Below are 27,300 nucleotides of genomic sequence, written 5' to 3'. Positions count from 1 at the left end.
GAACTTACTAACGTGACTTAGCAAACCCATTATTAATTAATTTTGGGAAACCAAATGCCAAAATTAATTAATTTGAACATTAATTGCGATGTCCATAACATAAGTCGTAATCGATCTATGTTATGTTGCTAACAAATCTCAAGAATATGTGTTTTCTCAAAAATATCAGTATTACTATGATTGCTATTTACTTCTTTTGTCCTTAATCTATGCTTGAAACTTGTTTGATCCTAAAAAATGTGTTCTTTTTCTATGGTTTTTAACGGACCCTTTAAGCACCCATACCACTCAGGGATCCTTGGATTTCGTACCATGTTTCTAGGCTAAAGTAGTTAGCTTATTACAGTACAAATATTAGAATAACGGCCAGTGTCGATGCCTTAGATCCGATAACATTCTCAGAGATTCAGATACTTGCTTACATGATGCAAAGAAGATGAATCTATTTTTCTTTCCTTCGCATTACGTAAACTAGTATATGAATCCTACTTGCCGAACCAACTTTTCACTTTCTTCCTTCATCCCATATATCTCTATCCTTTGGAACTGTCTCCGTATACTGTTTTCCCCGAGGAATACACTTCAAAAAACAAATTAACACGTTCCGTTCTTCTCTCTAATCGTTATTCATTCTTGTCGTGTTCATATTAAAAATAAATAAATAAATGAAGCAAAATTTGTCAATTATTTGAATATTTCCATTTTATTATGTCTTTAAAAACAGTTTTCATAATGATAAGTTTTTATTGAAAATGAAAAATTGATATATCAAAAGTTTCTTCGCAATTTTTTTTTTTCCCAATTATTGTTGTATTTTACTAATAAATAAATTTTCATAATAAGTAAATGAATTTTCGAAGACCTAATTTTTGGTTTTCTAAGCTTTTTTTGCGCACATATTATCATGCATGATATGCTATCATTATGACGTATGATATTATCATGTGTTATATTATCCACAATCTCGTGTTATTATTATTATTATTATTATTATTATTATTATTATTATTATTATTATTATTATTATTATTATTATTATTATTATTACGTGACAACCCCAAGAAGTCCAAAGACTCATCGCAGCTCTACACAACCCATGGACCATCTCCACTACTTAATCCTCCAACTATATACAAAGTCAATAAATCTAGATTTTCAGCGAGAAAAATGTTGCTACACTTCGTATAAAACTAACCTCACCTTTGAACGCTTTTATAAAAGATTTTCAACGTACTGAACAGGATCCATACCCAGTTCTTTCCACTCACACTATGCTAGTACTTTTTTTAAACACTTCCGCTGGAACAAATGTATAGAAACATACAAAAATGCTAACACGAACGCTTGAGTAATATAGTTCGTACCTCTTCCTAAACCCGAACAGAGATTGATAAATTTCTACTAAGGTTTACTAGTTCGCAGTTCTAAATTTGTGTGAACTGGTTTCTACTTCAACATACCTTGAAGTAGAAACCAGAAGATTGTCAGCAGTGAACCTACTTATCTGTACTGCAAAACTTTAGAGATTAGGCAACATCCATGACAAAGCGCTGAGTGCTGGCTTATCAAGGTGATGGACGATCCCTAGAGATAGGTGAAAGCTTCCCTATTTTTGAAAGTAAATACCACACTACTGGTTTTATAATATATTAATATACTTAAGAAATAAGAAATCGAATAATTTATTGTTAGCATAATTAGCTTTATAATTCTGATTTAACTGTTTTTAGTAAATTTCGTATTTGGCACGCAACAGTAATTTACATTCAGATCATCCTTATTTTAATCCAAAACAAAGTTAAAACATAAATATAGTTTTGCGCATGAAACTACATTCAGGCCAATGGCAAACCCGATAAAGATGATTTCAATATGATATATTAAGGTAATAAAGACGTATAACTTTAACTATCCTATTTGGAAGTCTCGTTATTAATATAATAATTCTCACCGTCCGGTGTAAGACTACCTCCTTACTTCATGGTGGGTTGAGGTATTTTGAAGACGTTCGTGTCTGATATTTTTTGAAAACCAGAATTGAAGGAATTTAGTCAGTTTTTATTCAAATTAGAGACCTATGTAAGAAATCTATACAAAAAGTATGTTAATTTATTTTAGGCGTTAACTTCAACAGCATAATTTGGATTTCATTATTTGCATTCTTTAACCCAGGGATCGTCAACGCATGACCAACGGGCCATCTGTGGCCCGCGGAGCTCTTTGCCCTGGCCCGCCGGCCACGTCAAAGAGCTCTGCGCTTTCCATTTTGAAAAATTAACTACTCAGCATTAAAACGCGATTAAATAAAAAATAATTTCAATGAAGCCCGCGGGCCACTAAGCTATACTGCGCTATTTAAAATTGTAAGATGCTTTCCAGATTCACAAGGAACGCTGTGGATTTGATACTTTACATGAAATCCTATAAAAATGAATATTAAATAGACACGCTTCTTCAGCCATCTACCAGCGCCAAGTGGTACTTAAGTACTAGTACTAACGTCGCAGATAGATGGCTGAAGTAGTAGTTCGTTCGAGTGCGCTGTCTAGTGCCTTCCGGATACATCTCGAAGGTTCTCGATACTTCGTTATTTTCATATAAATACAAGAGGATCTCATACACAGTCAGTCAGTCAGTCGTGAACAGTGTAATATTCGTGTATAAGCGCATGCAGGTTCGTCGTGTCAGCCATAGCCTATTGTGGTTTTATATTGCCAGACTTTTTTCATTAGTGTGAGATATATTCAGTGGATAATAACCGTTATTTTGGATCATTTTTGGGTTCACCTTCTATCACTATGGCGTCTACGAGTAAAAAGCGAAAATCAAGTGATTCTTGTCGGGTTTTTAATGAAAAGTGAACGAATTTGTACTTTTTTGTCCCGATCGACGATAAGCCAGTGTGTTTAATTTGTCGTGAGTCACTGTCAGTATCAAAAGAATAAATCGACACTATGAGACAAAGCATGTGTCCAATTTCGATCACCTTCAAGGGCAGCTTCGTGTGGACAAAGTGAACCGTCTCGAAATTGATTTAAAATGCCAGCAGGGTACGTTTAAAAGGCAGAGGGAAGAGAGCGAAGCATGCGGCAAAGTAAGTTATGTAATAGCTGAAAAAACTGCTGAACAATCAAAAGCCTTCTTGGACGGCGAGTTTGTGAAAGAGTGTTTCATCGCTGCTGGAGAAATTCTGTGCCCAAATAATAAGAAAATGTTTAAAAAACCGAGTTTGTCTGAGGTGTAGAAGAACTTGCAAATGACATTGAAGGAACTTTAAAAAACGGTCGTCTGAATTTACGTCATAATCAGTTGCTTTATGACGTAAATTCAGACGACCGTTTTTTACAAGAGGATCTCATCCACAGTCAGTCGTGAAAAGTGTGATATTCGTAAATAGTTGTGCTGTATCCTTCACACAGATGTGAAGGATACAGCACAACTGGCTATCTTTGTCTGTGGCATTGATCAACAATTCACTGTGACAGAAGAACTGCTAGCGCTCGTACCTATGAAGGGAACGACGAAAGGCACTGATATTCTTGAAGCTGCCAAGAAAACGCTCGAGCGTTTCGACCTCAGCTTAATCAACCTCAAGGGTGTAGTAACTGATGGTGCCCCTGCTATGATGGGAAAAAACGAAGGGTTTGTTGCGCTGCTACGGAAAGAACCGGAACTAGAAGAAAAAGATTTCGTCCATTACCACTGTTTAATCCACCAGAAGAATTTGTGTTTTTGAAGATTTGTGGATTTGAGAATGTCTTGAAAGTTATTGTGACTGTCGTCAACATTATTAGGGCAAGAGGATTGAATCATCGTTAATTCCAAGAGTTTTTCACCCAAGAGTGCGAAGCGGATCACGGCGATGTGGTTTAGTATAGCGATGTGCGTTGGTTGAGCAGAGGGAAGGTTCTTAAAAGAGTCCTTGACTTAAGGAGCGAAATACAGCAGTTCATGCAAACCAAGGGGAATCCGATTGCGGAATTCAACGATCCGAAGTGGATGACAGACATCGCCTTTGTGAGTGACATCTCGTTGCATATGAATGACCTAAATACGCGGCACAATCCAAAGATCAACTGCTGCACACTCTATTTGATCACGTCAAAGCGTTTTTGGTCAAGCTCAAACTTTGGGAGGCACGACTCGCAAAAATAGACTTTTTTCTCTCATTTTCAGCTTCTCGCTGAGTCCAACTGTTCATCTCTTGATGAACAGTTGGACAAAATTAGCCGTGTTGGGAAGCGAGTTCGAAGAGAGATTTAGTGTGCTTTTCGTAACCAACAGTCTTCTTTAGATTTATTTTCAATGCCATTCAGTGTCAATGCTGCCGAAATGCCAGGCTCAGTACAAAGTTTGAACTGTTTGAACTCCAAAACAACTCTTCTTTGATAGAAAAATTATTCAATGTGACCTTGCTTACATTTTACAAAGACTATATTTCTGAGGACGCATTCCCTAATCTTCCCTAATGTGCGCTTTGTTAGGAAGCAGATACTTACGTGAGCAGTTCTCCCGAATGAAGCATGTGAAGTCCAAGACAAGAACTCAGATTACGGACCAACATCTCGAGAATACTCTGCGCATAACGGCTTCCAATATTAAAGCCAACATCGACAAGCTGGTCAAGGAAAAACGTTGCCAAGTTACCTATTGACATTGTAAAAAATGAATGTTTTCTTCATTAAATTATCGTTTTTTCAAGTATTGATTGTATTTACTTATCATGAACCCGACTAATACCTACGCTCTTAAAGCTGAGTTTGTTTATTTTTATAGGAGTTTATGTAAAGTATCAAATGCACAGCGTTCCTTGTGAATCTGGAAAGCATCTTACAATTTTAAATACCGCAGTATAGCTTAGTGGCCGGCGGGCTTCATTGAAATTTTTAATGCGGCCTGCACTATCTGAAAGGTCGAAGACCCCTTCTTTACCCCATTTTCATTATTAAAAGGATTCTAGTTGTGTTATCCGGAGACTGTAGCAGTCTAACCAGTGTCTTCGCTAATGTTTTAAATATAACACTTCGTTTTTTATTAGTTAAATTTTGATGCCTCATGAAACAGGAACGAAATATAAGTTGATTTACTAAACCACAATTTCTAACATGTTTTAAACGGATTTTTTTTTTAGTATGTCTAATTCTGTACTCTTTTCCTACACTAGCGGATTTCATTGCAAGTCTTCTAAATATCTGCTCTATTTGAAAGATACAGTCGAATTTGAAAGTGCATATTATATTTTTTATAAGTTTCGATAGCTCCAGCTATATTTGCAATCATTTTAGAAATATCAATCAGCTATCTGGCAAATGCCGCTAAAGATACCTCGAAAACCCTCAGATATCAAAGCCATCGTTTATATTAAAATCAAATGGGTTTATAATCCAAAAGTTCTGGATCCAAAGTTGTGCAAATATAATTCCAACAAGCTTTGAACGTTGTTCTGATGCATAACGAGATATTTATTTATTTAATCTGTAAGTTATAAAGATATTTAAAATCCCGAATCTGGTGTTAGAGTAGATTTACTCAGGTGATTATAATTCTGTTCATAATGAAATTGTAAACATCCATATGTTTTCTGTAGTTGAAGTTGAATTCTAAATTTAAAATAAAACAGTTTGAAAATGTCACGAAGTTAATACCTTAAAATGCAAACGAAACCATAAAATTAAAAACATTTTAATTAAGAACCACCAGACCATCTCCTTATCGCCTTCATCAAGGATGTGATCACCGAAAAAACATCAAGAAACACAGCAAAAAATGTAGCTTGTTCAGGGAAATGTTACTAAAAAAATAAAGCTATTGAATGGTGTTTCGTTATAGTACTTGTTTCGTGACATCATTGGTTATCCCAAAAGTTTGAGAGAATTTTAATTGTAATATCAACTGTAATTGTTGACATAAAAATACAATTTGAAATAGTTTAGAGATGAATTGTATGTTTCCTTTCATTTTGAGAATTGTAATTGATATCTATCACATATTCTAATAATTAAGAAAAATATAGTCGTGTTGTTCCTTTGTTGTGTGAAAAGTTATGAAACATTTAAAATGTCGACTTTCTTAACTTATACTTGAGACATAATTTTTTTTCGGCTAAGTTTAATAAAGGAAATAATTTTTTATTCTCTTTGCACAGCTTGCATACCTTTTAACGTCATGCATAGGAGCTAAGATTCTTGAAGATATTTCTGAAACGACTCTAATTTCTTACAAAAGATGTTTATTCTACCGACCATGAAGAATAACTTTCGCTAAGTTGAGAACGGATATTGTGAATATCTTGAGAATATCGTAAACATATTTACGGAAGCGATCATTTTAAACTGATATATGTCTTTCGTAATTCTGAAAGAAGGAAGTCTTGTTCACTAATAAATAATCTGTAATTCTCTAATATAAAATTCTCAACAAATGCTGCAACTGTTGCTCGGAAGTAGAAAAAAAGAAAGAAAGAAAAAAGTCATTGTTTTCATTTATAAACTTACATTTAAAATCGGTTTTTCAAAATATCTCGTCGGAGGAGTGTACGAATGTCTCAAATATTATTAAATATAAGTGCGTGAAATTTTCATTGAAAATATAAATCACTAGCAATCAGCAATGGGATTTTTTTTTTTTTCAAATATGTATATGCAAGGCGGATTTTTACAAACAATAAGTAAGAATGGCGGTGTATTAATACCGAAGTTACTATTTGTTGTTAATAAATCTATGAAGTTGCTCTACAATTAAGTAAATTAACGTTCTTTCTCATTGTTTATTCAGAAGGCTGTTCTTTGACAGAAAAATCACAACCTATTTGAAATTATATTTCTATGACTTTAAATTATAGAATTCCGGATTATAAATTATAGAATTTTGCTGATTTCTAAATAACATTTTTAGACTATACATAGATTTCTGGAAAGCATTTTCGGGTTTAGGTTTCTGTAGATTTCTAGACGATAGCTTTTTTTTTTTTTTTTGTAGACTTCTAGAGTATTCGTAGATGTAGATTTCTATGTTTAGAAATCTACATACATATTTCTATATGTCTATATTTAGATAATATTTCTATATTTAGATTCTGTAGATTTCTAGATAGCATTTATAGACGATAGATTAGTTGTTGTTTTTTTGTAGATTTCTAGAGCATTTGTAGATTTGAAATTATAATTTGGCATCAAAAAAGTATTAGAAAAATAAAGGAAATTAGATTTAAAAAACAAAACTAATAAGTGATTGTTCTAATAATGAACATTAATTTATACTTTATAGTTGATATTGACAAAAAAAAAAGCTGGGATTTATCATCATTAATAAAAAAAGTATTGTTTTTTACATTTTAAAACGGTGTAAGAATATTGTACATAATTTTTCATCCAATCAAGCAGTAAGACAAAATAGAAAAACTAGCGCGTGACAACAACAACAGTATTGATTAACTGACTTGCTATATTATGCTTGTTATTATATTTGGCGATATGTATTTTTCTAGCTTTGTTTCATTATTGTAATATCTGTTTCATGACAAACTAAAATTAACTAGAAAACTAAGGTAGTCTCAATTTCTTTTTGGTTCATTTTGTTTGTGCGTTGATTGTAAATATAAACCTTTCTTTATTGAATAACAATGCCTATGAAGTCATGAAACGTTTTCTTGTTAGGAGTAATTCGGTGAGAGCAAATAAATATGAGTCGTGTTCTGTTGCTAGGAACCCCATCCTAATCTTACACACCCACACATTTTTATCTTTTACTTATACTTTTCTTCTTATGTCAGTAATATTTTCTGCACCAACCTTCTTTGCATCAAAGCTAGTGTGGTGTATTGTGTTTCGGGATATTACAGCGTTAAAGTTTTCTTCTCATTATTTGAATCTCGTGGTTCTACGTAACTCACACAAACACATCTCGTGACACTGTATGCCGTGTTCCGTGTAACACATACCACTTACACAAAGAAATAAAAAAATAAAAAAAAAAGAGTAAGCAAGCGGATATCTTCTGTTTCCGAAGACGGCCTTAGAATACGTGTATCAAGAACCGAGAGAGAGAAGAGACGAGAAAGTTTCTTTAACGTTCATCTCATTCGCTCCCACTGCTGTCGTGTGTAGTGTTCATTACTCAGTAGCCACCTGCTTTTATCTTTTTGCATATCTCCTTACATTTGCATCATGTTTAACGGGTTCTTCCAACTTACGATTTGCTGCTCCAGCAGGTACTGTGTGCGCTCGCTACGGGAAAAGTGAGAATGAGCTCAACAGTATGGCGCGAAACGCAATCGGACGGTTGGCCGCAAAATTAACCATCCCCGCTGTTCCTCCTCATTTCTTACCCCCCCCCACCTTTTCCCTTTACTGAATATAGTGACAGGTGCGCCGGTGCCCATTGCAGCTCCAGCGTTTGCATCTTCCTTCCTTGCTCGCCAAGCAAGGCGGTTGGCTACAAACGGATCCACGCGCACACACACACACACACACACACATATACAAGCAACCTTGCTGTTTTGGAGAATACGGTGATTAAGTTCGTGTGAACGTCCAAGGTGGAATAATGCCGGTAACGGCGTCTCGAGAGCGGTAAATGGACCCGAAATTAATACAGACTTTGGCTATTTAATCTCCGAACTCCCCCCCCTCCTCATCTCATCCCCCTTCTTCCTTTTCCCCCTACCCCTTCTCCTTCCTCGCGTTTTAGAAAATGGAATTTATTAAGGCCATTTGGAGAGTTTCAAGGGACTTGGAACATAGCGTGAGTTGCAGCAGAATGATTTGAGTTCGAGGCTATTTCCATCTTAGATCAAACGCTCTGGGAAGTGAGGGGGGAAAATGGAACGGGGGGTTCCTTGGGAAACGTAGCCATTTGGGATGTTGCATTTTTATGTGCTCTTCTCTTAACGATGTTATTTTGCTACGGCATGCTGCATTAAAAGATTGTAAAGATGGTTCAACTGTGCAGAGAAAAAAGCTTAGCGTAGCCCTCCTTTAGGATTATGGAGGGAGGGAGAAAAAAGGATGTGCCTAGTGGTAAATGTTAATACTAGAGATTCTATTAATAGATAAAACTGGGAACACTTTCTTGGTGACTTGATCCATTATCTCCTCAATGATTTTTAATTCTTTGTGTTTTCATTTTGAATAAGCTATTCCATTGATATGGATGCAAACAATAGAAGCTTATCACATATAAAAGACTCGAAAAAAGCTACAGTTGATCTTAATTGAAAATATTCTTATAGTGAACCACCTGCAATTGTAATCTGATGTCCTCAAAATATATCGAAAAAAAAAAAAGAATGAAATAAAAAGAAATGTATCATACAACTACTGAGCCAAGAAAATTAAAAGACAGAAATAGACTTTTCTTTTCTTGTCCACTATGTACAGCTCAGTAATATAAGCTGTTTACTAAGAGACCAGCCACTGTGGGTTATCGATCTAGTTGCCTATCGTCAACAAGATTACGGAGTTCTCATTGGATGCAATGGCGGCTTCTGGAAGGCGTACCTTTCATTGAATTATTAACTGTCTTGTATGTACAGATAATACCAAAAGGAAATGCGTTTGTGTACTGGTTAAGTTTATTGCAGATTCTTGAAATATTTGTGAGATAAATCCAATTAGGACTAACAGAAATGCGACATAATGAAAGTATTATTTTTTTTTTCAAAGTCTTAAGAGCTTCGAAATAGTTCTAAAAGACGAAGGGATTAAAAGTGATTATCAGGTACATCATCCGATTTTAAACATTTAAACCAGGAGCTATTTAATCCTTTCTCTATAAAAATACCACAAATGTTTGGTATATTGTACATCCCTTCTGGGGTTGAAACCGTGTGAATTTTTAGTCATAAATTTAGTATCTATAACACACACAATTTGAAAAGAGCCTGAAAAGGCTTCGTTTAGTCAATAATGATATACCTCCGTATCTGTTAAAATGGGACGGAAGCAAACTGTCTTGTTTGATCTTAGTAAAACTAGACAGCATAAAAATAAAAGTAATCGCGACAGCACTGTTTAGTTATCTTTGCTACTAATACTTTTTATATTGCGATACTTAGACATCATACGTTTGCCAACAGTATTTCATCTTATATATTTTATTGGAGGTGGTTTTAAAAAAGTTCCATGGTTAGTTTCTGGAATAACGAAACCTGATTATCAAAATCTTGGTTCATCACCTGTACTAAATATGCGATAGGCTTACGAGATTTGTGTGCTATATTCACATAAAAAAAATGATAAAAAAAACAGTAATACTCAATGAAAGAATGGAACAGATTTCCTCCATATATATTTTATATATAATAGACTAAGATAATACTGATTCATATTAATAAATGGCATAAATCTGGAATCCAAAAAAGTAGCTAGTTAAAGCATATGTATGTGAGATGTGCACCTGGCAGGAGAAATTACCAACAAATTGAAAGCACTTAGATGTGTACTAAAGATCTTTTTCACTCAAAAGTAATAAATGATGATGGACGGATGAGAATGAAAACAAAAATGTCCGCACATGTAACATGTGCGCACATTTTGGTTCGTATGTTAGATCCTGCAAAATTTTACACACACACACACACACACACACAAACGACATTTGTGACACTACCAACTGGCTACAATCTCTTGGCCTTTTTCACTACTTGGGGTTAATGGTGACGAGGGTGGAGACTAGAGGTACATTTATAAAAGATAAGAGATCGACATTGGCGTAAAGGTTTTCCTTCACGGATGTTATTTCCTAAAACCAGGCAAAATTTTTTGTTTATAACATCATTAATAAAATTACTGTTTCATTAATTCACTTTATCGCATGTGTTTCCTGTTATGTTTTTTTAGAATAAAAAAAGCTATTCAATAGTTTGAATATTTAGCACCAAAAACTCTTAAATAATAAATACCGTAGAGGGGCATTTCATTTTCAATTGCATCCACGTCGTCGTTTGAAATCATTATTCATATTTGGACCAATGGGAATATTATTAAACGAAATCAAAATTGGACGCAAGCGAAATTAGTTTGCAATATGTTATTCTCAAGGTCCCAATTGCGCTGGCTATATAACAACATGTTTTCCTGTATGATTTATTTGATTAATGTATTTAAGAAATAAATTCGTATTTTCCTTGTTTGTGATGTAAGAAAAAACAGACAAAAATAAAAGTGAGGTTTTTCTAGGCACACTGATAATAATTTGATTTGTATGCATATTCATTTTGACACTATTCAGGCCAGGGCCGGCCACGGGAATATTGTCGACCCCTGCAATAGCATATTTTGCCGACGCCCCCTAAAAAACTCTTTTAATGACGTCTTAAAAGCCATGATGTTAAGCTAGGATTCAACACGTCTGATTATAAATTCTAATAGTAGCATTAGCTAATGAAAATTCATAAGTTAATGAGAAATGATCATAAACTATTTTTTTATAGAAAGAGAGAGACAATTAATCCTTTAACGGTGGAATTTTGTTCAGAAAACGTGCATCTGCATGGGTAATTAAAACAAGTGAAGACGAGTATACTCGTCAAACGCAGAGTAAATGCAATTTTTTCGCCCCTTGCAAATGCAATGTTGCACCGTCCGTAGAGCCGGCCCTGATTCAGGCTATCCTTTAAATATTAAAATAAACATTTATAATTCATTATAAATTTATGAAAAAGTATGCAGAATTACATATATATGTTGGTAATCACTTATATAAGTTACTTATAAAGATAAATTAATTTCTAAAAAATGTCTAAGAACTTCACCACGGTTATGATTTTGCGATTAGCATCGACACGAGTGAGGGAAGCAGTCTGCTATTTTTCTTTAACCTGTATATTATTCTTATTTTTTATTTTTAGTAGGTTCTGGTCTGATTTCATGTTTTCAAATGAACACTAGATTTTAGACATACTCTTACGTCTCCATGTTTTCTGTTCCTTTTGGCCGGCAGTGAATATCTATCCCGGAAATTAGTCTTACTCACGCAAAACACGTGCATTTTCTTCGCACGCCATGCAACTTCCGACAGAAGTAGGCAAACAGGAAGAAAACTGTTCACATCCGAATCTGTTTTCAAAAACAGTCGGTTAGGCCAAAATAGGAAAAAAATATATATGGCGGAATTTTTATAGAATATTAGGAGTATGGTGGGGAAACCTTCTGTTGGGTTCGTAAGAAATCATTACTCTTACATTTACTCCCGCAGTTTCGGAATTTCTATGAGATTTTTTATGAGATCCATATATTTATATCTAGTACTTTAAAAATATCGGACTTGCTTCTAGAAGCGCTTTGGCCATATTTCCTTCCATCTTCCAGATGCATCTTTTGTCAAGTCTTGAATTATAAATGCGTTACAATAGTTTTTTTTTTTTAAAGTTTTTCTGTTCTTTTCCACACATAAAAAGTTTCATTTTTGCTTGTCTTTTATGGAGCAAGGTAACAGATGGTTCTATAGTGTATGACTCATATTTAGCTATTTGAATATTTAAATTATTATTCCATACTAAAAATAAAAGACTTAGTTTGTGGATGCACAATAATAGAATGATCCGGAAGTAAGGTTCATATGAAATCAGTAAAAGAATATTGAAAGAATAACAGATAACAGAATTATGAAGATGGAGAGAGAGAGAGAGAGAGAGAGAGTGAAAGAATCCAGATAGAAGAAGAGACGGAAGGATACCGAAAGAAAAAAAAAATTAACTGCAATTCTCTCTAGATCTACTCCGCTTAAGAAGAAAAACAAAGAATAAAATGGTAGGTAAATAATTATTAATAGAATGATGAAGTATACAAAATGCTCTAATCTTTTATTCAGTAAAAATAATAATAAATAAATAAAATTAAAAATCCTGGGTTTTAAGTATTGTAATACTAAGACAGTTCGAGGCAATTGATGTCATATTTATACAATCACATTCGAAACTTGGATTTGTTAACCAAGTATTAGTGCCTACCCTGTTGAGGAGTATTTACGAAAACAGAATAAATATCTTTATTTTAAAACCGAACTAATATATATATATATATATATATATATATATATATATTTTTTTTTTTTTTTTTTTTTTTTTTGAGTAGGTGCTTCGTCAGCTTGCCACAAGTTACTTTGATATGTACACGGCAAAGGTGGTTTAAGCTTCCTGTAATTTCAATGAGTGGTCAAGATTTTCCATAAATTACGTAAGGTTTTTAATCAGATATTAGGCCTCCTCTGTCAAAAATTATAAACTCTCTTTATATGTAAAACTTGGTGATCTCTATGAACTATACTTCACGCAGCAGAACGTAGTTTGTTTAAATATCTATTATATAAGTGATTTTATTAAGTCCAGAGGTAGCTTAAGGAGTCGTCTAATGAATATACTGAATGACCAATAAGTAATGCCATGTTACATCAGATTTTTTCCCATGACAATTACTATCATCATTTTTCTTTTGTAGATTTTTTTTTTCCTGGAAAAAAAAAACTTTTTTTCATTCAAAAATCCCAAACAGAACACACCATCCAAAAGAACACGCACATAGCATTAGTTCTTCGTCTGTAATTAAAAAAAAAAAAAAAATCCAACCCAACCTAACCCTTTCATTCCTCAACATAACAACGCTATGTTTATCCTCCTATTGGACGGGTTCGAATCCCATCTAGAATGACCAGTAGCACATTTAATAATTCATTGGAGGATAATCCCGGGGAAATCTCTCTACAAACCAAACAGGAAACTTTTTCAGATTACCGAAAGAATTGTCAAAATATCTAGCTGTCTAAATATTTTAATACCCTTCAAATTCATTTAATTATTTTTGTGTTGTTATGCTTAAAGCAGGAAATACATTCCCTTCTTCATTATCACACTTATTGTCTCACAGAGTTTCAGTTTCTGATGTGTATTTTCCTGCAAATAGTTTATGGTCCTCTAACCTGTGAATAATAAATTGATTTATAATATTCAACTCTAATAACGAATTATAAAATTTCATACAGCAATAAAAAAATAATAAAACCTTTGTACAGTGGGCAGACTCTGTGAAAAAATCGTATTGTTTTTAAGCTAAGAAAGAAAAGACAGTATTGTTCGATCACACCGGATACAGTGTTCTATTGCAAAATCACAGTATTTTCAACTACATGCGGATACAGCTGTTCAGTTACTTGTGGCTTCACACACGCACAATGATACATCTAATCTACTAAGCACCATTTCCTCTATTTCTCTCAGTGTTTGCTTTGTACACGTAGCCCACGTATTGTATCAAACATCTGGCCATGCAAATACATGCACCACAATCCGAGTGTGGATGGAATTTAGAAAAAAAAAAAAAGTAATAATGGCCTTGCTGGAAGAAATAACTTAAATGGGGCTAATGCTTAAACACAAATTTAGGTCAAGATGTCGGAATTCGAACAACAACGGTGGAAAAAAAATATCAGTTTAATATTGTTGTTAGTTTTCTTCAATAAAAACGTATCTGTTTTAGGTGTAATGGTTGAATCTTCTTCCCTGAATGACACGATTTACTTAAATGTGGCCCAGGTTTGTTTGTTTTTTCCCTCCAATACACTGTAAACAATCTCAGAAAAATAATTTAATGCGATTGTTTTATTTTATATAATTTACAAGTTATTTTTTGACATCCAGTACACCAGTAAGATCTCAAACTAACTGTAACAGTTCTATTTGTTTTGTTTCAGAGTAATCTACGAGGGTTAAAAGCATTTTAATGGACACAGCACCGTACTCTACTACTAGACATTTTGTGGGGGAGGGCAAGTACTCTTGTATGTTCATGATATTCCACAGATTACATCCCAGCAAGCTCAGGTAATTACAATCTATATAATCATAACCCATTTAGCTGTTGTAATATGTAGATATTGCTATAAATATACTTAGATTTATTTATACAGTATTCCATATGTTCTAATTTCGTCTAATGCCTATAAATGACTGCTTACATTGCTTTGTTTTTCTCCATTAAAAAATGAATATAAAAAAAGGGCAAGAAACGGGTTTGAATAAGGTATAACCAATGGAGCGTAACTTTATACATTTATATAATGGAGCAATGATCGCCTTCTTATTATCCGTAAAGCGCAATCTGTACTTGCACGCAGAGGGTTTTTTTTTTTTTTTTTTTTTTTTTTTTTTTTTTTTTTTTTTTTTTTTTTGTATGTGTGTGTGTATGTTCATGTATTGGATCGTTTAGTTGCAAATCGTTTTCCACGTCAGGTCCTGAAGTCCCAATGGAATGAATGCATTGATTTGTCTATAGATCGATGTTGTGTGAAATATGCACTTTGTTTTTAAAGTTTTTTTTTTTATGTTGTTTTCCTTTCCTGCTTCTCGCTAAATATATGTTTGTTAAATGCATTTGCGTGCATTTGTTAAATGCATACTCTCGCCTGCAGGCAATAGAACACAAGAGAATACGGAACCATAATGATAATTAATCCGTTATTTTTTCTTAGTCATCATAGCACTGAATTAAAAATCCTCTGAGAATAAGATCTGTCAAACTAATAACAATGGTAAGATTTGAGTTATTTAGTCAGTGGTAAGGTAGATAGATTATTCAAGGAATCCTGGGAAATACTTACACACCGTTTGGCTTTTTTATTTTATTTTTTTAAATATGTATTCATGTTTACAGTTAATTATAAATTCGCAAGAGTACATTTCGGATAATTTTAAAACCTAAAGAATTGTTTTTTTTTTACATTTGTTTATTATTTTCTTTTTGTTATCAAGAATTACAATAGTAACCATCAAGTACTGTAAGGCGTTACTAATTATCTTATTACAAGACTCATTAGAGCCACAATTTGGCCCGCTATAATTCTGATTCTAAGTTGAATATTATCAGTCCGTCAAAGTTCGCGAATGTTTCGATGTTGAACACTACAAAGATATTGAATTAACTTTTTTTACTTTTCTAATTTAACCTTTAAGCAGAGGTTTTTTTTTATATATTAGATGCTTGTATTTGTCTAACCTTTCAGCTGTATAGTGGAATTTGTTAACCTTTATCTCTAGTTAACAACTAGAGATAAAGTTGGACTGTTATTAAGCAGTGCCTTAGGAAGAATATTATTTGCGATTACAATAGATTAAATAGAGCATTGTCTCTTGATTCAACCTCTAATTATAGTTATTTTGCAAGCATAGAAAAGATGCAGGGAAAAAGAAAGGAACTGGTTCTATACTAAGAGCCTGTCAATCCAAAAAGGAAACTATATTAGCTCCCAGTATAGCAATATTTGAAGGTTTTACTATTAAGATAGTTGTTTACATCCTTGTTTAAATCTTCTATTGATTCCGTAAGATATTTCATTAGTAGTAGCCATCATTTGCCAAACAAAAAAAATGGCCTACAAATCGAAACATGGCAAATGAGATTTGTATGCGAATAATTAATTGTGCTTAAGTTAGGCTGATTTTAAGAATGATGGTTTTTTTTTTAATCACATAAGGATTTCTCCGAGCCTCAACTCAAGGTGAACTAACCGGTCTCATACGGAGGTGAAAGGATTTTCTTCTGAAAGTTCGGCTTTTTACGTTCCTTCAAAACATGCATACTGACCCCATGAACACATTTGCAGACATTAAATACTATTGGAAAAAGAAGGCAACAGGAAACCCCATTGTTCTATAATAATTTCCCAATAAAGTAACATTGTTACCCCACTGAGGAATAGGTTGAAGGAAAAACAACTCAAAGATATCTCATAAATCCCCATACCTAACGTTCTGGCATTTCTTTATCACCATAAAACTATGACAGACTAGTCCACACCAATTGTGTCTGGCCTATTGATCACCAAATAATATATACGTTATGAGTTAGCTCTTGATGACCTGATATGTAACTTAAAATTAAATATGAAAATAAAGATGATTCGTGCAAACAGAAACAAAAAAGGAATATTTAGACTTTTTTTTTCTGCTTATTAGGATCTGAGATATCTTTCTGTTGCGAACATGCTAGTTTAATCTATATATTGAAACGATATGGAAAAAATTATTGGATGGGAAATACGGATTCTAATTAACATTTAATCTAGTCGCTTGAATTAAGAAGATTGCGTCTTTTCATAGTTGTCAAAAAAAATTAATTGCTTAATATTGTCTGTATGCTTCGAGCTAAAGTTGTAACCGCAAAGGTCAAAGTATTTCTGATTACATTACACATCAGTTAACTTTTTGACAAACCCTTCCTTCCTTCAACAATACAATCAGATGAAGCTGCATCTATCATTCATTCCCCATACTTAACCCCCGTGTCCCCCCCCCTCAGAATGATTCAACCGAACAAAAATCACACACACTAACGGGTCATCATTTTGAAAGTTCCCCCATCCCACATCAACATAACAACCTTTTCCTTTCACACAGTTATTTTCTTGGGATCCATAAAGTCATGAACGATTCTCAGTCCTCGGAGAACAATGCTAACTGCCTTTCTTTTATTATTCTTTTTTTTTTCCTTTTTTTTTTTTCACTCCCCCATTCAACTTCTTTTTCTACATGAAGGCTACAAATAAGTTGCTACAATCATTTTCTCCTGGCAACAAAATTGCCACTTAATCCGCTAACCCTGAGACGCGAAAAAAATGCCTAAGGAGGTACCATTCCCAGTCAAACAGGTTTATCTACCAGCTACTTCCTGTCAATAGGTGGCTAATGAAATATCTTGTAAATGTCCTTTTTTTTTTTTTTTTTTTAAAGATATGGTCGATAAAGTATTTATATATCGAAAACATCCTTTATAAATAAAGAAAAAGAAGCCAATAATCTTTCATATTTCTCTCGATAAGAATCAGTATACGAAACTGCAATAAAAACGTGTTTTTGCCTTGTTTTTCTTCAAGAATATGTATGTGTGAGACATTTTGTTGAACTACAATGAAAGAAATAGAAAAAATAACGATTGTAATGAAGAAAAAGATTGTATAAAGAGAATGTAGATTTCTAATTGAATGGGGGGAGAGAATAGTCGATTTTATTTTTTTTATTCACTTCTAAAAAAATAAATGATCATTTTCATTTATGCCTTTTCTATAAGACTGATAAAGAACTCAGTTTAGATTACGTTCTCCAACACTTTTCAGGGGCTCCATCAAGGGGTTCATCGCAATATAATTCTGCGTCATTCGTAGCTTCATAACCAATCCATGGCATAGGGAGGGATACCAAACTAAACCGCTTTGTTACTCTCATACTTGATGCTGGAACTAAAGAGACTGCCAATCACATAGAGATCCCCTCTCCCTCCGATCTCTTCCCTTTGGTTCACAATGGGAGTCCCTGAACGCTGTTATTTTCTTGTCACATCACGTGATGTTTAAAGGACGCTGCTGAACCATCGGGTATGGGCGAGGCCTAACAGATTTTATTACTGGCGCGTGCATACTGTCCACCTCAGCGGGTGGGATATACAGTGGTGTCATTCACAGCAAGCGATCAGAAAGAGAACCTCTCAAGCAAAAAAAAAAAAAAAAGAAGAGAAAAAAACAGGGCGTTAGTAATTGATGAGGCACGATTCACAGAGACATCTGATATTGCACAAATTATACCCTATTCTCGTCCTCAGAATGACTGCAGTTCCATTATTAGTCTGATAGAGCCTGAGAGAGAGAGAGAAAGAGAGAGATGTCATTGTCTTTTAGCTTTTCTAGTGGCTATCGATTGGGCTCTGTATCTACAGTCAGACTTTATGATGAAAGTCTCTTGATGGGATCGCTATTCAAGTACAATATTTCTTTTATAAAGAAATGTCTGCCAGGTTTTTCTATTGCTGTCGGCCTAGACTTTCTGAAAGAGAACATCTGCTCGTGTATTTCGAGGAAGTCAAAAAAATGATTCAAGCCATTTCTTCGAAGTTATATGGGTATTTGGCCGAAACAGTAAATAATCACTTCCAAGTATAGATCAGTTATTAGCTCCTTATTTCGCAAAGAATTTTCATAAATGTTCTTTCGCAAAGAACATTTATATTTAGAGTTTTGTAAAAAAAAAAAAAAAGTCTAAGAAATGTTGAGACTCATCGAATTTCTTAGAAAATAAAAATAGAAAAATAATGTTGACAAATCGTTTTATTTCTTCAATTATACCATGATGCGTATAATTTATGGATTTCAAAAATACGTCATAACAGGCTTTATCATACACAAGTACAATGTGTATTGTCAATACTCAACCTCCTCCAACTTCGGTTCGTGGTTTTTACTTCTTGAAGGCCTTCGGGTGACAACCAGACATTTTCGTGCTAACAAGACAACCCGCAGGAACCGGTACAGGATCAAGCATTATATGTGCGTAGTTATAAGATCATTTATAATCCAGTGTCACCGGCCATGTCTTCACACATCAACAACCGGTGTCAGAAATGAAAAATGTACTGGGATTATTAGAGGTACTTATAATTTCAGAGAACTAAGCTGCGACTGTTGTTCTCTACTAGATTATAATTCGTAATAAAACTGCGCAAAGTGGAGTTTTGGGTCTTGAAAGGGAATGACAAAAATATAAAGAAAATTCCTTAAAATTCAAATAGTATTGCAACAAGGGAAAGAAAAGAAAAAAAACTACAATTTTTGTCCATTTCCTATTAATTTTTTTCCTTTGCCTTTGTTCCTTTCCTGAAATCCACTTTTGTGTTTCTTTCCTGCAATCTACCTAAATTATTTGTTCCGTTCCTGTAATCTAAGTAAATTTTTGTATCTTTCCTGTAAATTAATTTTCCCCCCTTTTCTCTAATTCAGTGATTTTTATGGATACTTGAAGCTTCCGAAAATTATTAATATCCAACTGCACACACACACACACTGGATTTCTCCATATGGTACAATGAACTAAAACAAACTCATTTAAACACATGAGTTTACTTTAAAGATTCAGAATTGTCTCGGCTGGTACTATTATTATTAAGACAAAACTGTCGTTCTTGAAGATTTCTTCTCAGATAGACATTCAGGGCGGCAGTAATGGGTCTAGACATGAACGCAAATCCAATATCTCGAAAATTTCATATTGCGATGGTTAAATAGGTCTGTTGAAAGTTCTCGGGACCCAACAAAAATACTCAAGGCTTCAAGGGTGGGGGAGTCTCGAAAGCTTATTGCAGCAACCCAAAGTGCGTAGTTAGCATAGCTCGCTATATATAATAAAATCAGTCTCTGTAGATTACTACTAATAATAAAATTTTTGCTTTTTTTTTGGTTAAAACGAATGTGACGTCATGGTTCCATGAAATATACTAGTGTCGAGTTTTGAATGAAAATAAATAAATGACATTTCTCTGTTATTTTAAAATACCACCGTATGCATATTATTGTGGAATGAATAACATGCCAGTATCAACTCGCGTGGTATATGATGGAGCTTAAGTTAATACGATGGAGCTTAAGTTAATACGATGGAGTTTAAGTTAATAGACATAATACACTAGCCTCAAGCCTTAGCTATTTCGGCGGTAATCTCAAATAATAACAATAATAACAACTGAACAACCCTGCCTGAGTAGGGTGACTACAGAAGTTCTTGGTTATTACAATTATCAACAACTACAAACGTTTACATTACCTGTACATATTTACCTGTAGGATCCTGACTTACTGGGATAGTCTGTCGTCATATAAGCATAAGGCAGCATTTCTCAAGACTGTGTGGTAAATACGACCACGTATTTTCCCCTCCGACCTAACGTTTCCTCTCCTACACGAAGAATCAATTTTTCTGCTTCTCTCCGAGTCTCTTCGAAAAGAGGACGACACTCGGGGTGGGGGGTGGGGGGGAATGAAAGTAGATAGATAAAATAAGAAGGAGAAGGGAAGTGAAAAAGAGAAAAAAAATTGTTTGGTAGCTTTCTAAATGACAGGTGCGAAGCGGAGAAGGACACGTGCTTTTGACAAAGGTCAGTAGATGCCGCTGGCTGTCTAAGTGGTTAATTATCGTGCAATCTCGATTATGTAATAGTAACGCTCTATTACGCATTTAACGCGGATAATGTTGACTTGTGTAATGTGCCCTAACATCTTGTGAGTTCTCCTGGCACCCATATTTCTCCCCCCCCCCCTACCCCGTCTTCTAAGGCCCCAATGAGACTAAACTTAGCGCCCAAGGCTGAAGATGAGAAATGATAGGGAAAAAAAACTATCTTTCTCTCCTCTCGCATACACTGTTAATCTTTGTGTATATTAGAACTTTTTTTTTTCCTTTGTATACATCGGACCAGAAGTAGACGTCTGGTCCAATAGGTTTTCGCAAGGATGGTATAGTAAGTTATTCAAGTAACATCATTTTAGTAAACTGGTTCTCGTTGACGTAAATACTGAATGATAAAAACAGGGGTATTTACAACTATTTATCATCATCATCATCAACATCATAACACTAATTATGGGTATAGACCATATTGGTTTGTACCCGGTCTTATTATCCATCCAATATCCTTTTTTGAGGTCTACCCTGCCTTCTCTTTCCAGTTGGCTTCTATTTTAGTATTTGTTTAGGATGTCGGGTGTTGGCCATTCGGTTTACACGTTCTATCCATTTTTGTTTATAATTGTTTAGTTTTTCTTCTATTAATTTTGTTTTTAGTTCTTTTAAAACGTCTTCGTTCCTTTTTTGATCTAATAATGTGTATTCTGCAGTTCTTCTCATAAATCTCATTTCACTTGTTTTTATTCTTTGTTTATCTTGTGTGTTTATTGCCGAAATTTCACTGCCATATAATAATGTGGGCACTGCTAAAGCACTGTATATTTTCAAGCGTGTTTCTTTTTGTACTATACTTGGGTTGAGTGGTGTTCTATTTATCCGGCCTATAATCTGTAAAAATTTTGAAGTTTTTAATTTTATGTCTTTTTCTCCTTCATATGATATTTCACATCCAAGATAACTAAAAGTATTTATCTGTTCTATTATTTTATTATTAATAACTATTTTACTTCTAAATGGAGTTTGTCTACAAAATGCCATTGTTTTAGTTTTATCTATGGAAATTTTCACTCCAAACTGTTCTATTATAATTTTTAAATTATATATTGCTCTTTGTAAATTGTCTTCTTCATCTGATATTATTACCTGATCATCTGCAAATAATAGCGTATTTATTTTGTTATTCCGGGAAATTCTATACCTTGATTGTTTAAGGGTGTTCCGCTGTAGTAATATTTCATTAATGTAAATATTGAGATAATGTAAAGTGTTGGAGACAGAGGACATCCCTGTCTTACTCCTTGGTTTATAAATTGTTTTTCAGACAACTTTTCAGTTATTTTTATTTTTATTTTATTATCTTTGTATATATATTCAATATTGCATGTAGTAAAATATTACGTATATTTATTCTTTGTAACATATCAAACAGTATATATCTTTTTACTTTGTCAAATGTTTTTTCGTCTTCTATAAACAAAAGATGAGTTTCTAAATTAAATTCTCTTCTTTTTTCTATAAGTAGTTTTAAACAGAAAGCTGCATCCATTGTAGAGCGTCCTTTCTAAATCCATTTTGACATTCAAATAATATTTTTTTCACTGTATATTTTTAGTTTTTCATTACGTATTCTGCTATATATTTTGTAGCATGTATTCAATAAACTAATACCTCTGTAGTTAGCAGGTTTTCTTTTATTCCCTTTTTTGAATATAGGTATTACTATGCTTATATTCCATTCTATTGGTATTTGTCCATTTGTATATATTTTATTTAAAAATTTTGGTAATCTTTGATGGAATTTTTTTCCAGCAAACTTTATATAGTTTCTTTTATATAACTATTTATATAATAGATATTTATTAACAAAGTATATTTAAACAACAGCGCCACTCTATTTGTTGAATGATTGCAGTTATAGCCTTCTGTCGTAAACCACGATGATTTTGAGAGTTCAAAAACCCTGAATGTCTATTCAGAGAATATGATAAAGCTGGTTTTGAACTAACGATGATACTAGTTCGTATAATTTAATGATTTTTTATGGCTGCTGTTTGCTGGTGGATTTATTAACTTCAAGTTATAGATTGCATCGGAAGACGTAGCAGAATTGAGCCCAGTGGTAGTTTTTCTTTCAATCAAAATAAAACAAAATAATCATCTGGGAGAATGTAAAATAATATCTTAAAAGCTGCCATTTAATAACCTAGAATTTAAATTTACATACAAAAACCTAAAACCAAATAATTGAATGAAAAAGTTCGCAAAAATGAAGCATATATATAAAACACTAAACCGATCCAACAAGAAATGAAAGACGTAATGGAAATAAAAGAATATAAAACTTCAAAAGAAAGGTTTATGATGGAAAAGCTGTCGGTTTCTTGGTAAGCCCCCCCCCCCCCAATCCTCTTCATACGTAACCGCGAAAAAGAATGAAGTAAGAAAAGTTTCTAGATTTGATTTATCCCTTTAGTGAGGTTGCTTAAATCGCTATTACATGATAAAGAAGGGCGTAAAAATTCCCTCCCAGTTCCAAAATTGTGTTTTGAGACGAAAATAAAAGTTTTATATAACAATAATATACAATATAATAATAATAATTATTATTATTATTTATTTTTTTTTATTGTTCTTTCAAATATTTACATATGTACAATGATCATCTGTTCAGTATATTATTTTACAAGGTTGTTCAGCACTTTGTGCTACATATAATCAGATTTAAATAGTGATGATGATAACATAGTTTTTTTTAAATAACAATCACAGTAATAATTTAAAATTATATTGTTCAGAGTTGCATAAGTTGTATAATATTACATGTTGTAGTTTACTATTTTTTTTTTTCCAAGTTTGAAAAGGTGCGATTCTACAACAGTATTTACACATATGCGATCAAAATATTATATTTCCTAATTCTCACAAACATACAGTGTAAACTCATGATTTACATTTTTTTTATTATATTGCATACATTTCTTACACTTATTACATACATTTGATTACATATGATACTTATATTACGTACATTTGTTTACATATAATACATACATTACATATATTGGTTTACATGTGATACGTACATTACATGCATTTGGTTACATGTGATACATCTTGGATGAGAACTAATTTCTCTGCTTTCATCCTCGAAGCTTATATGTAAGCTTGTCTGAGGATGACACCAGTTGGTTATTATTTATTGGTTTTTTTTTTTTGCTGTGTTGGGAAGCTACGAAATCTATGATTGAGAAATTCGCGCACACACACGCACACACGCACGCACACACACACACGCACACACACACATACTTACAATAACTTGGAATGTATTGATGCGTCACTGAACTGGAAGCCTGAACGAATATATTGTGTTTCATTAAGTTTGTATGGTATTTTGGGTGCGTGTTTCTTGTTCATAGTATGTCCTTAGAGCTCTTTTCAGGCTATTGTAGTTTGTAAGGTTTCTGTATTCAAAAGGTAATTTGTTTATGATGTCTGGGATGTAGAAGTTTCGTGTGGCTCTTCCGTAGTGATTATTGTATTTATATGTGATATAATTAGTAGTCTGAGGTCTTGTTATGCGATATGTGTTTCTGACTGTCCTGTAGTTGGATATCGAAATAATGTTTTAGCAAAACTACACAGTGACATAAATGTTTTGCTGTCAGTATTTTGTGTTCTGACATTGCAGTGTATATAAAGTCGTTATTGTCTCTTTGTTCCCAAAAGATCAGGTTTATGATTTTGTATTGTAACGAGATTAATATATTTAGTTTGTAGGGTGCACCGAAAGCATGCGTTGTTATAGCGTATCTTAGTATATTTTGGCATAGTGCTTTGTATATTAGTGTTTTTAGGCGTATGGGAACTATGTCTTTTAACCTGTAGAGTTTGCCACTTATTGTTCGGAGTTTGTTGTGTAGATGGTTTATGTGGCTATTCCAGTTCATATCTGCATCGAAGTAAATTCCAAGGTATCGTATTGTTTCAACCTGAGTGATTGTAGCGGTTTTGCTGTTCTGCGTGTTTTTTATGTTGGAAAGTGGATGTTGGATGGTTATATATTTGTTATCAACTGGTCGAGTCAGTGGATTTCTGAATATCATTAATTTTGTCTTTTCTGAGTTTAAGTGTATGGAGTTTTTCGTGAGCCAGTCTGTGATCAGATTTATGTCAAGTTGCATATTTGTTTGGGCTATGCTTGTGTTATTATGGATGGATATTATCGCCGTATCATCTGCGTATTGGAATATCTTACCTTTGAGAGGTAACTGATTAATATCGTGCGTGTAAAGATTGAATAGAGTTAGAGAGAGTACAGCTCCATGTGGTACTCCACAGGTTACTGGTAGCTCTCTGCTTCGGTTTGACCCGATACGTGTGATATGCTTTCTATTTTGAAGGTAGTTTGTAAACCACCTGTGAAGAGGCCCGTCTATTCCAACATGCCTCAGCTTTTCTAACAAGGTTTGATGTGTGAGTGTATGAAATGCTTTAGTTAGATCAATAAAGACTATCATGGCAATTTTGTTTTTGTCTAAGGCGGTATTAATTACTTTTGGAAAGTCTTCCAAGAGAGATAATAATAATAATAATAATAATAATTATTATTATTATTTTTTTTTTTTTATTTTTATTTTTTTTTTTTATAATAAAATAATAAGTCTATTATTTTATTATTTTCTACTTGCAGTTATCTTGGATGTGAAATATCATATGAAGGAGAAAAAGACATAAAATTAAAAACTTCAAAATTTTTACAGATTATAGGTTTGATAAATAGAACACCACTCAACCCAAGTATAGTACAAAAAGAAACACGCTTGAAAATATACAGTACTTTAGCAGTGCCCACATTATTATATGGCAGTGAAATTTCGGCAATAAACAAACAAGATAAACAAAGAATAAAAACAAGTGAAATGAGATTTATTAGAAGAACTGCAAAATACACATTATTAGATCAAAAAAGGAACGAAGACATTTTAAAAGAACTAAAAACAAAATCAATAGAAGAAAAACTAATTATAAACAAAAATGGATAAAACGTGTAAACCGAATGGCCAACACCCGATATCTTAAACAAATACTAAAATATAAGCCTACTGGAAAGAGCAGGGTAGACCTCAAAAAAGGATATTGATGGATAATGAGACCGGAACAGACCAATATGGTCTATACCCGTAATTAGTGTTATGATGATATAATACAGAATCCTGTTACACCAGTACCTTAGATAACATATCATTATTATTGTTCGTTATTATTACTGTTTCAAAGATGGCCGATATCTGTTTCGAAATCTGATTTAGGGTACAAAGAACGTCTCGGCTATTTCTTAATAATAAAAGTAATAAACTGAATTTATTACTTTTATTATTATTATAAGATCTATCAAGGGAATCTCGGTTCACGATCCACCCAATCCCACAACTCTACTTCGCAACATCATTAAACGGGTTTTAGTTTTTTGATTGTATGTTTACAGACTTTGCGTTTGCGGAGAAAAAATCCTGCCACCTCCGTATCAGACCGACTCATTTATCTTTACTTGAAAACAAAAGTCCTGAAGTATATCTCGTCATACCACAATTGGAAATGTTTCCTAATCAAAGGTCGTAAGTCGGCTTGTCCTTCCGACTGCTCAGGATGTCGAATCTATCTGCAATAATTTTTGCCTCAAATACTTAAAAGAAATTAAAATTTTTATTTCTTTCTATGGTAAACAGACAAGCAAATAATTAAATCTAGTTCTTTAACACAAAAATATTTTTTTAAAAAATAGCTGACACTTACTTAAGCTAATGTCCGCAGTTAATAAGATATTTTCTTGGTTATTTAATAATAACAAAGGTTCAGAACATCAAAAATGTGTCCACTTTCTTAGTCTTATGTGTCTCATGGAATAATAAGACAACTAGACTATACCATGATAAATACATAATCATCTTCATCTTCCGTGTGTGTCATTTTGGCTAGGCATGTAAATAATCAACTGATATTGAAATCTCAAATATGACCTTGGAGTATTTCATGTCTTTCAACTGTGTTATCGATTGGTTTCCCGTCTAAACTCTTTCTACAATTTCAACTGTTGTTATTACCCTAACAACGACATCTAGTTACCAGCCAACAAGCTGCGCTGGATATTAAGTTCATCGATCGTGTCGCATGACTCTGTATTAAAACGCAAACGTACGTGAAATTAAGCTCTACTTAAAAACTACCGCATTTAATTCGTTCTTATTACGTTGCAATAGAACGAAGAAATAAGTTATAACGTTCGTAAAGAAAATAGATTTCAATACGTGTCTGTTAATTGGCTAATATAGTGTTATACAATAGACAGAAATATGGATTATTTT

This window comes from Typopeltis vanoorti, chromosome 14 (assembly GCF_054136105.1).
Source record: "Typopeltis vanoorti isolate ZY-2024b chromosome 14, IOZ_Tvanoo_1.0, whole genome shotgun sequence".
In the NCBI taxonomy this organism is placed as follows: domain Eukaryota; kingdom Metazoa; phylum Arthropoda; class Arachnida; order Uropygi; family Thelyphonidae; genus Typopeltis; species Typopeltis vanoorti.
The sequence above is the reverse complement of the archived record's forward strand: the minus strand, read 5'-3'. Positions refer to the sequence as shown.